We start from the raw sequence: 16,875 nt of genomic DNA on the forward strand, positions 1-16,875 counted from the left end.
TAGCCTATTCCTCTTGATGAAATGCATGCTGGTTTCCCCTTTATAAGACACGCAGCATTCTGGATCCAGAAAGCAATGGGAGAAAATCTGTAGGACAGAAACAGAGAACACAAGGCTGCCAAAAGAGAAGTAACAACAGCCTTAACTGCACCATCACGAAGATGCTGGTCCCACCTGGAGAGCACTTTTCTCTCTGAGGCTTTTCACCAGCTTCTCATTTCTCCTTCATGTTCCCTTTTGGACTGAGTGGAGCTCTAACACCAGACCTGAACTTACTATCACTGTTCAAAGAGAGATTCAGTGCTGCAAAGTGCGAGTGAAGGACAGAGGCAGACTGGAGTAAAGGTGAGCCTCGGGAAGACAAAACAGAGCATCATCTACAGATTGTCATGTCTGAAAGGTATGGGCTTAATACAGCTCATCCTCATACAGAAGACACAATTTCTTCCCTCACACCAGTCTCCGGCTCCATTTCTGCAGCAAGTCAGGACTGGCCTGGTGACCGCACTGCTGAATGCGAGATGAAGCCTTCCTGCCCTCTCTGTCCTGTTCCTCACTTTTAAACTTGCACATCAGCACACACATCTCAGCACCTGCACCGGGGGACCCTGTTTCTAAAAGTGAATTTAGAATGAGATGAAGAGGGATTGTTTTGGGAGCAAAGAGCAAACCTCCGCTAAGCCTTAAAACCTGTTCTTAGTAGGCTCTTTGATTGCTCCAGGGGTGTATATACTCACATGTATGTACTTCTGCAATAAAAAAAGTGCAGCAAAAATGATTAAACACATGAGGAAAGAGGCTTCCATCTAAAAGGTGATTAAAAAGACTAGCATTGTTTAGTTTGCAAAACACAAGAGTAAAAGATGATATAACAGAAGCAAGGAGAAGGGGCTATTTATTCTCTTTTCTCTCAAGAACAAATATGCATGGAAAGGTGAAGGAAAAATTCTGAAAACATTTCTGCAGCCTATAATCAACCCTGCAACTCATTGCTGCAGGATATTAGGCAAATTTTTCAGAAATATTTCTAAATGCGTTAGACACTGCAAATAATAATAATCCTCAGTTACCTAGGTGAAGGAAAAGCAAAACCAAACAATCCTCCCAATCCGTAAGGACGGTTAGTCCCTGTCCTTGTGCTTAGATTGGTTAGAGATGGAATTTTTGTCTCCAGAGGGACCGCATTATTTATTTATCAAGTGCATGATGTGGGAGTACTCGTTTCCTTCAAGCAGGAGGCTCTGTAGAAGGCAATTAAAAGGGTCAGTAAATGCAGCTGTATGAAGTCATTGCCAACAGATTTTTCCCAGAATACATAACCTTAGTACTGGTCAAGTGGCTCAGGTTTAGTTACTTTGTTCTCAGCTGGTTATTCTCACCAATGAACTTCAACTACAGCTAGGTAACAGTCAAGGCTGTGAACAAAAATGGAATGAAATATATTCACGTCCTTGAAAAGTTCTTCGCTAACGCTGCTTGTTTCTATGCACTTGTAAACATTAAGTAAATATTTTCACTGTGGTATAGCCTATTTTGAGTTTAAAAGAGAAACTGTTGTACCTCCAGTATTACTCCAAGTTAGCAGTGGGTGGAGTCTGAATTTTAACGGTCTTCTCAGCATCAACCAGTGCTGAAAGTAGCCTCGGAGACAGCGGCTCAGGCGCTGATGGGACCTGGCAGTCCTGTGCCGCGCTGCTGGTGCGGCTGGAGGCTGCGCTCCCCGCAGCCCGCGCGTCCTCAGTTTGCGCTGTCAGATCCGGAACGCGCTGGGAAGCAGGGAAGGTGCTGCTGCGAACAGAATTAGTACCTGCTTAAAATGTACATGTATACGGAGAACAAACTGTCTTTTTAAAAGCATTTTAAATGCTACTTTTGGCTTGTGAATAGTTTTCTTGCAACTGTCAGGCCATCTGCTTGGAGAGGGGTCTGTACAGTCATGAAAAGGATCTTAAAATATACTCTCCTCATAAACATCTTTTGTTTGGAAAATCCACATGCATCACATAATGCAGTAAATGGCAGACCAGGCTGAAGTGAAACATTTTTAAATGCCGAGGATGCAACCTTGGATACAGCTCCCCCTGCCCCCCGCCTCCCCTCTATTAATAAGCACGCTTTAAATGCACACTTAGACACATTCTCTTACAGACTCAGATTGGCAGCACCCACCTGCTGGGAAACATACTAAGATAACTTCCTTGGGTACATCCAAAATACCAAACGGGGTTGTGGGCAGAAAAGAAACAGGCTTCTGCAAAGCAGTTCTCTCAGAGATTATATCATTCTCCCAGCCAATTTTCTGCCTACACTGCACCATTTTGTATGGGGGGTGTGTGCTGGTGAAAAAAAATAGCATACGTCCGTGTGTATACAATCAAAAAAAGGCCAAATTAAGGGCGTGCAAGCGTATCTAATTCTAGCATTTCCTAACTTTTGGGAGCTTAGTTTTTCAGAACTGCTCGGTACGTGAATATATACAACACATACATATGCACATAAACATTTATTTTCTTTGCATGCTTAGAATATAAAATTGTGTGTATGAGAACAGTGTTATGCTTTCTTTACATTTCTTTTCTATTTATTTTCATCATTCTTTGGTCATTTTTTGTTTACCTGCTTTTTGTTATTCTAATGTAAGTTCAAATATACAAAATGCTAATTTTCTTTTACATAAAAATGTAATAAAACTTTCTGGCTTTCTTTATAAACAAATTTCAGCAGGAATGTTGATGGGATGCTGTATAACAAGTAAAGAAGAAATACTGTTTAATTATCTTCCATATAAAATCCAATAAAACGTTCTGGCTTTTCTTATTTTTCTGTACTGGGGATTAACATCAGCGTCTTTGTGATGAGAAATCTGCATTCATGGCTCCTCTATTTAGATTTAAATAGGAATTATAGTTCTTGGCAGAAAGGGATCTGTCAAATATCACAGCATTTGTGGCAGGTGGTCACTGCATTGCTTAGTACAGACACTGCCTGCTTAACCATAGCCTGAAGTAAACATCAAAAGTCAATTATTCTCTTTGTAAATATTTTATTTATATTTTGGAGGCTAACAAACATCTTTTCAGTGCTTGGCTGAGACCTTCCTTCATGGATCGGAATCCTACTGAACCTGCATTCGGGTGGCTGAAAACGTGTTCAGCAATCCTGGGATACCAGTGTAGCTACCAGTGTATATTAGGCTTCATAACACAATCCTCTGCTTGGAAACCTTTAATGACTTGGCTGGGTTGAAGTGGACAGAGCTAAAACTTGTCATGGTTGTTATCATTGCAGCTGCCAATTAGTATGACAATCATGTATTATTTTGCCAAAATCCCTTTCCTCAGTTAAACTGTATTCTGAATATAAATACTGCATAAGAAAAAAAAAAAAAACCAAACAAAAAACAAAACAACCAAACCCAACAGTGTCTATTTCCTTGGATTTAACATTTTGGGGGTGGGAAAGCAGGAGGCCTGGTTTAACAGCAAGATGAATGTGTGCATAGCAGCCCTGCAGAGGTAACTTGAATGCACACTGAGTAGCAAATGTGGAACAAGAGCTGAGCTCTGAGGGTCAAATGCCTAGAAGAAGTGTCTTGTTGCAGGGTAAACCTACTAAAATAAAATGACAGCGTCTGGCAACAGTTACACATACATGGCAGAATCTGTCCCCAAACCACTGTTTTTGGGAAAACATCTAAAGATGTTGCAACACATTTTAAATCCTTATTTGAACCCTAGCTGAACTCTTTGGACCATTAACTAATCAGATCATCTCATTTAAACAATGTTATAAAAATAATCAAGTACTTCTGCCTACATGAATATATGTTGAATGTATCTACCTTAAAGAACCAGGATTTTTCTTGGGTGCTTACTCCTGACATTCAGGAAACAGAAGGAGTACAAAACGTTAAGGAGAAGCAGAATTCTCTGAGATGGGGCTGCGGGTAATTTTCCCTGTAAGTCTGTTTGGTGGTAAGTTAATTGATTCCCATATCACCGAAACTGCAATGTACTAAAGCACTGGGTGCTCGTTTTCCTTCGCTATTTGACTGGCAAAGGCCATCTGTTCTACCCCATCCATCCACATGCACAGTGTCTATTGTTGTCAACAGGATTCACACACACGTGGATCAAGGCAAGCATGTGCCTCTAACTGTTTTGATCCGTAGAACATGGATTTTTCATTTTCTTTGTTTCTTTGTGCTCACCCAGTAATAATACTTGTCATCTGAGAATTCATATTGATCTTGTCATTGCCTTAAAATTGGATGACAATTACTATCTTTGTCAAAATTCGATCTGATGAAATGGCTCCAATTAGGAAGGAAAAAGAAGGAATCCATCACAGCAGGGAGCATTGCATTTGGCTTTAAAGTAGGGAAGCTTCTCTTAAAGGGGTACTGTTGGAAGAAGAAAATGGGAACAAGTATAACGGAGATTAGGACGTGAGGCTCAAAATCCACAGAAATTAGCTATATGTGAAGTGAATAGCCATTTAGTTTTTGCAGTCCATATCTGTCTGCAAATCTGAGTAGGAGCTCCTCTGACAATAAATGCCAGTAACTGTTGTTTTCATTTTCTGGTCTGGTCAGACACACAGCAGCAGTTGACGCCAGCCTTCGTGCATTTTCAAATCCAATTCTGATCATCTGTATAATTATAATACATTATTGGGAGTAGATTTGCTGAAGTTCATGAGATGGTTACAGCATAAATTACATCATGTTTCCACATACTGATCCCACCTTGAAACTAAATGTAAAGAGGCAGTGAAAGAATTAAAAACAAAACAGTGACTGCACTTCCATTGCTACTAACATTGGCACTAAAGCAAACAACTTATCCCTGCTAATTACAAATAAAATTGTGCTAATTACAGATTTTTTGGTTTATAAATCAGCCCTAAAATTTAGCATGTGCGTTTGTGTTTGTGCAGGGGTGGGGGAATCTTTTTCCAAAACAAAGATGTTTGTTTCATATTGAGTGAATGTTTTATTCAATTAAAAAAACTGTCAGTGTTTTGCTTCCAAGCAGGAAATGAAGGGCCAGATTCACTGCTGGTCTGTAATTCTGGTGAGGCCTAACCTGGGAGCTGGGAGCTGTATGTTAGTGCTCAGCTCTGCCTGAAGGACTGGAAGCCTCCAACCACATCTCAACTCAAGGGTATTTTTGTGGGCGTTTCTCAGAATTGGGCCACTAAATGGTGTTTCCTTACAAATAAAAGTGTGGCATGAACTGAGCTTTTGGAGTTGTACGATTATGTGAGCTCCTGAACACGACACCACACAGTTTACCTCCCTGAAAAATCACATTTTCTTAACTACATGGAAAAGCTCCACAAGAGACTGAGGGAACCCAACAAAGCATACCACTCTTTTAGCAGGTGGTTACTTTCCAGGCTAAAAATGTAGGATTAGTGTGATGCAAAGATGAGTCACCACACCTCATACAGCAGCAGGCTCTTTGGTAAAAGAAGGTGGGTGAGCTGGTGCTAACAGGTCTTCCTCATCAAGCTGAATGGACATAATTTCCTTTTCTCAAGATCTTTCTCCTCCCCTCTGTTTTCATTAGCTAAATCTGCTTACTGACTCTGACCTACATTTGCAATAGTTCCAGAATGCAACAGAACTGCATTTCTGGGGAATTTGCTATTTGCTAAAATTTTTAAGCCAACTCATTTGAAAGTGTTATGTGCTAACTGAGCAAACACAGCAATCAGAAAAGTATACAAACCCATACAATTGTCCTGGACTTGTTTGCAACACACTGCTATTAATGAGCATCTGGGATGAGTATGGTATCTTGTACTATGGATCTCATGATCTGTACAATAATGGCTGATTTTAATTGACTTTTGCTTCATATAGCAAATCCCAATTGGAGAAGTTCCAGGATGCTGCTAGTGAAGAACTGTGGGCGGGTGCATGTTTTGAAGTGATGGTAAACATTGTGACATATACTGTGTGTACCACATATTCTCATATGCACATTTTGACTTTTGTTGCCTTGGCTTTCACACAGCATTTCTAACATAGACATTCCTATTTGCCAGTTTGAGTGGAAATCTGTTAATATGTGAATACTACGCCGGCATGTACTACCATCGCTGGACTTTCAGTACTTTTCTCCCATGAAACACCCAGCCCTGTGTGCTCAGAGGGGCTCTACAGGACTGTGGCATCTGTGTGAGCAAGACTGGTAAAACTGGCAAATGAGGAGTGAGGAGAGTTACTAAGAGATGCCCTGACTTTGAGAACTTGTAACTCAGCTCAAGCGTGGTCCACCAATTTCCAGCATAAGCAACATCACCAAGAAGGCCTCATTCTTTTACTGCCATGAATTCTTTCTTCCTTTCAAGAGATGCTGGTAACTAATGTCAAGTTTGGTCAAGCCATTTTAGAATTTAAAATACTATGGGTATTAAAATACCTTTAAAGGTCTGGGACTAAGAGCCAGATTATCTGTGTGATGTATGTAAAAGATTAACCAACCCTTTTGCTTGAATTGAAATTTGTCCTGAATCCACAGTGACTCTTTGGGAACCTGGACTCAGCCAAGATTTGCACAAGTTTTTTTAAATCTGATGCATTAAAAAAGTCACCAACTACACATCCCATCCTTCCTGACTGCAGTATCGTGTGGCCAATATCAGACTAACAATTTGGTTTGGGGCTCTTTCTAGAAAGACATTTGCATCACATACAGCAAAGCTACAAGGTATTTATAGACACTGAAGCTACATGCATCCTCTCCCTGGCAATAAGGTGCCCAGAGCACAGGGAGGGTGTTCTGCTGCTGCCCACAGTCCCCAGAGACATAGCCAGAGAGCCTCTGATACCACTGCAGCAGCTCCAATTTACTGCTGAAATATTTTTTTTTAACAGGAAGGAAAAAAGGAAGAAAAAAAAAAAAAAAAAAAGGAAAGGATACATTTTTCCTCACTGCAGCATAGCCACTTCTCACAGAGACCACCTGGTTACAGATTACTGCTAGGCAAGATTCATGCAAGAGAGATTTGTATGTGAGCGCAGTGTGAGGGAGCCAGTGCCAGAGCGAAGTAGCTGCTCAAAACTACTGTGCTGAACACAATGAAATAAATGCTGGTGAATGGGTGTTTCTGTGAGGTAATACTTCCATCACATCCAATTCTAATGTTATCCAGCAAACTGCCTTGCCAGGAGCCTTCTCTGTATTGCAGGAAGCCATCTGTGATGGTAACTAAAATGAGAACAGAACAGGATTCACTATGAAATGCTCGTCACAAGTACTCCCCTCAAGCGCATGCTCTGTGGATCCCACGTTGCCAGAAGCAGCATCTCTCCGAAGGTGAGGAAGGCATTATCGCCGCAAGCCCCAGAACTACCCCAAATGGATGTTCTGGCCTTTCACCTGCTGCCTTTCAGGGGGGATCCATACAATCTTCATGGCTTGTACCATAATTTTTCCTTGGCTGGGACCATTAATTGCTATGGAGATGGTGTGGGGGACAATGGATCATTCTGAACATGTTCTCTAAAGCCTCCGTTTCAGACTTTTTAACATATCTCCTGGCAGAAAGTGCTGATTGTTTTCATTGATCTCTGCTGCTTCTGGTTTAATTTTTCTTTCTCTATCTCCAAGTCTCTATCTTCAGTCTCTTTCTTTGCCAAAGTATTCATTTGTTGCTGGATAATCAAGGGTTTGTGTTTCAGATAGCTTCCTATTTCATCCATCTTTCCATTCTATTGTCCACATATTTTTTTTTTTTGCTGCAAATTTTGCCTTATTGTGCAGTGGCAAGTGGCTATCTGCTAATGCCAATATTACTCCTTGAGAATTCTTATTCCTTGCATCATCAAGGGTTTAAGTGGAAAGCCTTCAGCACAGTGCAAATTTCACTCCTGAGAATATCCATCTTTTGAGGTAGCTGATTTTAATTAAAGAATACTCTCTCTCCCTCCTCTCTCTGGATTATACTTTAATTTCAGCCTCTATCACAACAGTAGTCACTTCTTAGATAAAATGTATTTTTGTCTCTTTTCATCCATGATTATCTGTAGTTCTTAAACACTTGGGGTCAGCAGCTGGTCCCCAGTTGATGTAGCTCAGGAATAATTCTATTCAAAGGAATTAATTCAGAACAAAACTGGTGTTAAGTTCAAAATAAGGCAAAATGTTCATAATATTTTGCCCTTATTATATATGTGAGAGCGAAACTCTCGGAAGTATCAGTAATAACAATTGCGGTAATAAACAATAATCTCTGAAATGTATAGCAACTTTCACCTGAGCATTTTAGACATAAATGCATTAAGCTGCTGTCATATGAAGAAATGTCATTATTTTAATTTTACACAAGGGAAAAAAAAGGTGTCAGGAAGTTAAGAAAGCAGTCATGTAACAAGAACTGAACCTACATCTCCTGATCTCCTGTTTCTAAGCCCCTAAACACAGACAGAATCTGTTCCCAAGGGATATAAAATGGAAGTCTTGAGAGTTAATAGTTATGAAAGAATCAACACTATTCAAACACAAGTACAGTTTGAGTTTCTGCCTCCATCATCTTGCCAAATTATGACTGAAATAATATTGGTATCATATCTTAAATTGTTTCTGCATGATTAATTTGTATAGTTAAACCATTTCCAGATTTCTCACAGAGTGGTTGAAGTACAGACCCGGGCAGAGAAAGTTTAGCTACAGATTTAAAGTTTTACTGCTCCAAAGGAAGCCGGAGCGAAACCCTGCCGCTTCGGAAGCCAAAGGCAAAACTTCTCATTCCGGTAGAACAAGGACCCTGACCAGGGTCTCTATGGCCACGAGGACCCCCTGCAAACAATCAGTGCTTCTTCATATGAAACAGCAATACATGGGTGTGCATATACATATTTGTATATATGTGTGACAGAAGTACAGATGCACATAAACCCACACAGAAATTGTGAGTTCAAGCTGGCAAGATGGGGCTGTTCTATTTTCTGTGTTCTGAGTGACATGAAGCAAGTTGTTAAGTTGTTGCACCAGCCATTATAGATTTTTTTTTCCCTTTCTTTTGTCAGCTTTTTATTTGTTTGATTGTTTGTTTTAATGCCCACTCCAGCCTATACACACAACATAGATATGTATCTCTGCTTGGTCATGCACTTCTGATCTAAACAGAATTAAAGAAAAAAAATATGTATGTAACTGTAGGAATAAAATGTGCCTTGGCAAAGTGTTTTAAACTGCCTTTCTGCCAGTAAGCCATTAATTTGTGCTTCTTTGTTTTCTCCAAGCTCAGAATAATTCCCATCTGCCTTGACTCACTATCTAGCACAGAAAGGAAGAGGTCCTTTTTCTGAGCATGGACGAAATAGGAAACTTTTTGTATTAATGAAGAATGAGGCTTGGAATTCTGGGATTTCTACCACCGGGACCTAAAATAACTTGAGGTCCTGCTATTTTAATTAACTTCATTATGACGAGTTTGCCTCTTCTATTCGTGTATGTTTTTCCAGCTATTGTGTTCCTGGCCTGCCTGTAATACATATGTATTCCCCTTCTTTCCTTTCACTGAAGCTGAAGATGCAATCACATCTTTGAACCATCTGTTTTTTAATTTATTATTTTCCCCCATTGCATTGATGGGCTTTCTCGTTTTTCTGTCAGGCTAACAGTTTGGCTCCTGTTTATCTAAGATATGTTAACATGCTGTTCCTCTTCTGGGCACTCAGTCTATTGCATTTTCTGAAATTAAACACCAGGGATTTTTTAAATATTATTTTCTTCATCAGCCCAGGGAATATCCTCTACCTTTACAGCCTTTCTTCCTCCTTTTGTTCTTCCAGTAAACATTTTGTGACTCTTGCTAATTTTAGGCTAATATCTTATTTTTCTGTCCTCTTCAGATCATTCCCAAGGTGAACGGTCAGAGCCTGCCTGGGAATGTTCCTGTACACAGTGAGGGAACCTACTCGAGTGAGGCCAGAGACCAGCCAGGATTCCCCGAAGGAGGCAGAGGGATCCCTGCAGAGCTCCTTGCATGTCCCCACAGGGCAGGACACGAGGTGACAGGAGCCCACGACGAGCACAGTGAGGTGCTTGGCCTAGCCCTGTTGCTCATTTCCATTCCTCACCTTTGAGCTTGGGAAAAACCTTCCAGGCCTTGGTTTGCTCACCCAGGAAACGAGCAGATACGTGCAGCGAAGCCCCTTGTGATGCCACAGCCAGCTACTGCCACAGCTGGGTGAGGCTGTGCCGCGGAGGGCAGATTTATGATCCTGAGCCATAGCAGGGACATGTGTATTCCCAAGATGGTTAGGAAGTTCCAGGTAATCACAGTACGGAGCATAATGCGGATTTATATTTGTTACCTTACTTTTCTATAGTACCTCCCAAGAGTCTTCTGAGGCATTCCATTCTTTAATAAGCAGAAAGTGCTCTGAGATTTTTCTAATGAAAATGATATAGGAGCACACAGTGTTATTATTAAAACCTCTCCCTTTTTCTCTAGGAACTGCTAAAATACATTTACAGTTTATATCCTTTTTGGTGAGCATTAAACTTTCTAATTTAAAATAATAAAGCCTGGTTTGCTTACTTTCTTTCCCTTCTATTTCAAAAATATAAAAAAACCTGTCGTTTTTTTAACTATTCTTATTTTGCTGAGTGATTTTTGGATTTCAATAAAAGTAACACTATGGTTACAACACTTTGTAAGATAAGCAAAGAGATTTTTTTTTTACACAATTATGGAAATTTCAAAGAACCTTATAAATATCCTGCTATTTGCATATATGAGATAAGCATATTTTAGTAATGGTTATGACAGGCTAGCAAGGAAAACGTGTGGGACAGCTATATAGCAAATACATGCAAACATAGACACAGAGAGGGGGTGTGTGTGTGCACTTTTCCAGAGAAGCCCATGCTTGATGGGCGCAGGATCCCCAAGAATGCATGGGGCTCCCCATGGAGAGGGACCACCCCTATCCTAAGACTCAGTTTTCCCACTCGCAGATGCAAGATCTGCATTATTTTTCTAATGTAACAAGGCATTTTGGTAGGTCCAGATGGCGTGCACTAGATAAGAGTTAACGTGCCAGCTTTTAGTTCTGTTCCCACTTACCCGGGTACAGAGCTTTGCTGGGACCTGGGGGTGCAGCGGCGCCATATCTGGGCTGGCCAGGCTCAGGGCTGGGTGCCATGGGGATGCCTGTGGCGATGCTTGCGGCTCGTGCTGCCCATCCCACACGCTCTGCAGCCATCACACCTTGTAGTGGCGAGCGTTCAGAGCCTCTCCGAAGCTCTGCCTGCCTGCAGCCATCATGCCTTGCAGTGGCAAGGGTTTAGAGCCTCCCCAAAGCATGTCGCTGCTTGCCAGGGCATGGAGGCAGCCCGTCCAGCAGCACAGCAGGCTGACGGTTACTCCGGGCTGGCCAAAAGACTAACACAACCCTAAGTGTTCCTGAGAAACCCACAGGGCAGCTAAGGCTTGGTCTTCAGCACAGGCCCAAGTCTCCACTCAAAATGCAATGAGAATGTAGCCATAGCTGCCTAAACTTTTCAAGAGGCTTCTGAACTGAACCGGTCTGTGCGTGCTTTTATTCTTTTGTTTGCCTTTGTATTTTTAAGTTGGAAATTGCTCTTCTCGTTATGCTTGAGAGCTGCTAGGAAGCTCAGAGAATTAGTGTGGCAATTTCCTCAGTGCTTTGTTGAAAAGGAAGAGTCCACACAAAAAATGCACTGGCATTTCAGCTGCATAAATAGCATAAATTGCTGTCAAACAAAAAGACGATTTTAGCTAAAAGAAACCCTAAACAAACAACCCCCTCCACACACACTTTTCTGTCCCCATTAGAACTGCAGGTTTCCATTCTGTGGATCTCCCAGACATCTGCTTGGCCCTTGAGAGAGTCCTTGAGAAACCGAAAAATGAAAACCACTTACTTTCTGAAAACTAATCTTGGCTTCCCGGTGCCTTGCTTTCAGGGGAGTTCCACTTGAGGCTTGATTTCTGTAAGTGCAGATACTCAGTATGTCCTGAACAATCAGATGCCTTTGAGGATGTTGAAAGCTAGACATAAAAACCCAAATCAATCAGGAGGCTTGTTTGACAACTGACACTATTTCTAATGCAAAAAACCAACTACCAAATGCAGTAATTAAAAAAAAGAAACCAAACCCCCCAAAACCAGTAAGCCCAAAACTGAGCAGAAAATCTACCAAACAAACACTTTTCTCTTTAGGTATTAAACCAGACATTTTTCCTATAAGGTTTTCATCAGTCTGCCTAGAAAACTTTGCAGAGGTACATATCCATCTTCCCCTGCTGAGGAAGATGACCTTTACCAGAAGCCAAAGTCCCTGGCTTGTGCAGCGCAGCCAGGGACCCTCAGAGAGGTGCTTGGGGGTTACTAATGGATTTCCTCTGGCCCCTGGTGCCTGCACATGCTCCTCTGTCGCCACAAAATGGGGAGGAGATGGGGTGACAGTAGCACCCAACCTCTGTGGGCTCTCAGGAGCCCATCAACGCAGCCTCTGGGCAGAAGATAGATTGCTGGCATGAGGAGCCTGAGGGCAGTGAGCGGGACTGCGAGCTGCCCAAACCGCAGATAATTATGTTGTAATTTTTTTCCAAGCTCCCACAGAAACCTGTCCCTTCTATAATGGAGACAGGAAGGATTACAAGCTATCGCTGCCTCTCAAGCAGTTGATATTCACAAGAAAAATAGAAGAGCAAGGGAAGGGGCAGTTTTGCCTCGTCAGCTAATGATCCTTGACTCTCTTTGTGTTTTTGGTAGCAACCACAGAGAGGTCACACATGAAACTGTGGAAGTGTGAAGTGCCTTTATTAAATATATCAATGGAGTTTATTAAATGGAACATGCAGTACTGGGTAGTGTAAGCCACCGTTGGACAGGCTCGGGGTCATGCAGGCCTCCTGCCTTGATGTCACTGGCTGTCGGATTAATACCATGAGCTCACAGCATGGGACTGATTAGAAGGCCAAGTCCCAGTTGGTTTTACCTCTGCCCTCTGCTAAGTCTGCTTGCAAAGTGAGCAACAAGCTTTTCAGCTCATCACCAAGGTGCCACGTTCAGAGCCAAGGCAGATCACTTAGGTCTTTTACCACCTCTGGCAGACGCAGGGTTTAAAATTCCTGTCCAGCAGGAGGAGGGCGCAGAGGTGGAATCATTATCTCCTATTGTCCGATTGATTGTTTGGGCTCTGGGAAAGTCTTCCTTTTTGAAGATTTTTGCTTGCTTTCTTTCTTTTTTTTTTTTTTTTTTTTTTTTTCTTTTCTTCTCATTTTCAACCTGTACCGGGAGGACAGAACAGAAAAGGCTGCTGAAAGACTTTTTAAACTTGTTTTCTCTCAAGGGATTCTAGTTCACGGCAGAAGAAACTACTCTCTCTGACAGGAAAATGTAGTGAGTTAGAGACCCTTCACCATAATGAGACAGTTTTCCTGTTTGGAGCCACTGGATTGCTTGCACAGGTTGGGGAGAGCCAAAGATGGAGAAAGCAAAGAGGCTGCACTGAGGGGTGAGGGAGTATTTCACATAATTCAGGGGGATGCAGATGCGAGAAGGGATTTAGTGTGATGGTGATCACTGAGTGATTAGAGGTGACAGGAACAATAGTGCATGGCTATGACTACATTACTTGTTAGCAGCATGCTGGCCTCTCAGGAAAGAGGGATGTCTCCTGTTAAATACAATACTCTTAAAATAAAGTGGATGGGACTCTGTAAAATAGAGAGAAGAGTGAAGGAAACAAAATGTGAGTACTTTCACACTGTCAGGTGAGACTGTGTTCTTCTAACAGCCACACCAAAGCATGACTAGCTCTGGAAAAATGGGACTAATGCAGCTTTAAGGCATCCCTGCACGCATCCAGTTCTGGATGATCAGGCAACTTGGGCATCTCAGAGATACAGGCTAGAGAGCTCTGTCTGCAGGCCATGCTGCTGTCTAGCATCTAGTGTATCAAGGCCTGTACAATGGTTTTATCACACTGACCACCCATGCTGACTGCAGAAAGTGTTCTGCTCAGACAGAGAGGGTGCAAACCAGCAAGGAGATGGATGCAGCTACCTCAGGCAGCATCCCTGACAGCTCTGCTCCTTCCACTCCTGTTCACCCTACTGCAAAACACAGGCAACACCAGGCTGCATGCAGACCTTGTCCTGATAGAGTAGGCACAACAGAAAGAACCCGACACTGTTCAATCCTGTTCATAATTCGGTAACATTGCTGCCCAGAACAACAGCTGGAATTGCTATTCTCACACACCACGGCAAATCCATGTTTCTGTGCTGATCCAGGTCTGGTGACTGGTTAACACTCAATCCCTTTATATGACCCTGAAAAATAAAGACAACTTTTCATAAAGCTTAGGTTTTTTTCTCCTCTCCAGAGCTTTGGCTGTGATTGATGAAACTGCCTCACACTGTCAGAACTTAGTTGAACTAATAAACAATGGAAATGCCTTTATCTGTGCTAGTGCCAGATCCATCCCACTTACAGCAAAAGTTGTGCTTCGTTCCAGGAAACCCATGATAAACTACCTGACCCCCTACTTGTCATTCTTCACGCTGGTTATTTACCATTTAATATTTTTTATCTATTCTGTGAACATTTTTCCCTAATTGCTCAGCTATTTGTTGATTATCCTGGCGCAGTTTGTCAGATCCATTTATCCATTAATCTGTGAGACCTTTCAGTTGCTATTCATCTGATATGGAAGTTTTTAACCACCGATACTGTCAGTCACATCTCCTTTCATATCATGGCCTTAAAAGGAATATAATAATGGCTGGCTGTAGTAATTTGTGGAGCCATTTAGATGAGAACACCACATCCTAATTTTTCCCGTTCTTTACTAACTTCCTTAAAGCTTCCTTTAGTAGCCAAATTCTTCATATCCTGAGGTTTGTGGGTATTCTGTTATGTGTAGTTGCTGCTTTATACCTAGCTGAGCAAAAAACTTGTTCAGTAAAATGAAATCCTTCACCCTTGTTTGCTCATGCCACTGGGAAGCACACCTGACAATGCACCTGGGATTTCTGCCAGTTGTACTGAGTGAGGTGAGACCTGCCCCACTACCTCCCGCTCTTCTTTACACGGACTGGAGCAAATCTTGTGCAAGGCTTATCCTATGGGAACTTGAATGACCTGTAAAGCAGATTTCTGGTTTATGTGGATGTATTTTGACAAAGGAAATTAAACCTGCCCAGGCCACTGCACATCAGGAGGTTGCAATATCTGACACCCATGCTCAGCACCCTCCACCATTAAGGCATGTCCCGTGTCCTTTTCCAGGTCTGACTCCCCGAGCCATTAACATGAGGGTCCGTTTTGCCAACCTAGAGCTAGATATGTACCATCTTGTGCTTAACTGAACGCAATGTATTTCAAGGAAGCATGACTGGTGTGTTGTGCCACTGGCCTTCCTCCAACGATATAATCCAATTTTTCCGATTTCCAGACTAAAGATACTCATTCCTTTTGACAAGGAGTTGTGGTGTCAATAAGATTTAGAAAAGCACAGGCAATAGCCTGTAACATGGTATCTTTCTTTTGTGCCAAACTGGCACCTCCTTCCTGGCTAGCAGAGGCAAACCACACATGAAGAGGTTTCCTGGGTCCAGAAAACCCACCACCACAGCTTGGGCTAGGGCTGGCTTCAGCTCGACCACGCTGCCTGCTTTTCTGTACCCTGCTCCCACTGCCTAGTTTTCTCTAAAAGCTTAGCTGGAGGACGACTCACTTCAGTGAACATCAGAATAAAATCCTGCATACAATTAGATGTGCCTTACAGGGCTGTTAGCTAGGCAGAGCAGTGGGGCTGGGTAGCTTTTGAATTAATTCCACACTCTGTTTATCAGGAGTCTGGCCTTCAATACCTAGTATTGCTCCTAAATATTTTACCTCTTGTTGCACTAATTGAACCTTTTGTCTGTTGACTTTCAATCCTTCCTCCTGGACTGCAGCCAAAACTTCCTGTCTGCAGACATGCTTGTTCTTCAGAATTCCCCAATTCAGGTGCAATCCTCATATGATGTTACATGCTTCCTGGACCTGCAGGCTAATTTCTATCACATTTGGGTGATATGTGTATGTGACATATCACAGGAGCCTGTGAAATCCTTGAGGAACTCATGTGAAACAATTTTGTTTCTCCTGCAATGTAAAACCAAACTTTTACCAACATTTCTCTGCTAAAGGGCGAAAGAAAAATGCATTTGCTAGATCTACGACTGAAAACCACTTAGCTCCTTGTAGTATTGCAGCCGTAATTTCTGGCATTTTAACAAGAGGTGATGTTTGTGAAGTTACAGCATTTAATGCTCTGAAATCCACAGTCAGATGCATCTTTCTATCTCCCTTTAATACCAGCCACACAGGGGAATTACACACACTGGGTCATTGCACTGGCACTCTTTGATCCATCAGACTATTAATAGTGGACAACAATCCTTTCTGGGCTTCGCTTGGCTACTTACATCGTTTCTGCAGTCTTGGATCAAGCCCTGTTATTAAAGCAAAGGCATTAATCTTTCCATACTCCAACTTATCTCAAGCTTATACTTGCAGAAAGTAACTCACCCTCATCCTGAGGTGTTCTGACTATTTCAGGAGCCTTTATAGGAGTATATCATTTTGTAGGTAAGATAATTATGAGTCTTTCTATTTCTCTGTTATCCTTCCACAGTTAGTCAGATCTAAAGTAACCTATTTTGTTTAAGGAACAGGCTGCTGAAAAGACTGGTTTTTATTCTGAATATGATGCTGAATACAAGAAAACTCAACCACACCCTCCAGTAAGCAGCTTGCACTGACGGTGGGTGTAGCAGCAGAGCTGATATGCTCCATGCACCACAGGAGACCTCTGTGCACTCCTGTCCGTA

At 42.1% G+C, this 16,875-nt stretch overlaps 1 long non-coding RNA gene across 1 annotated transcript; it reads right to left on the minus strand.

Moving 5' to 3' along the window:
- Nucleotides 1-1,565: 1,565 nt before the first annotated feature.
- On the minus strand, nucleotides 1,566-16,033 carry LOC113480112. The gene is made up of 3 exons (XR_003398431.1): nucleotides 15,896-16,033; nucleotides 11,910-12,036; nucleotides 1,566-1,788 (listed from the first exon to the last, which is right to left on the minus strand). It is a non-coding gene; the product is annotated as an uncharacterized LOC113480112 (long non-coding RNA).
- Between the last annotated feature and the right edge of the window lie 842 nt (nucleotides 16,034-16,875).

This window comes from Athene cunicularia (assembly GCF_003259725.1).
Source record: "Athene cunicularia isolate RWA chromosome 4 unlocalized genomic scaffold, athCun1 chr4_part3, whole genome shotgun sequence".
In the NCBI taxonomy this organism is placed as follows: Eukaryota; Metazoa; Chordata; class Aves; order Strigiformes; family Strigidae; genus Athene; species Athene cunicularia.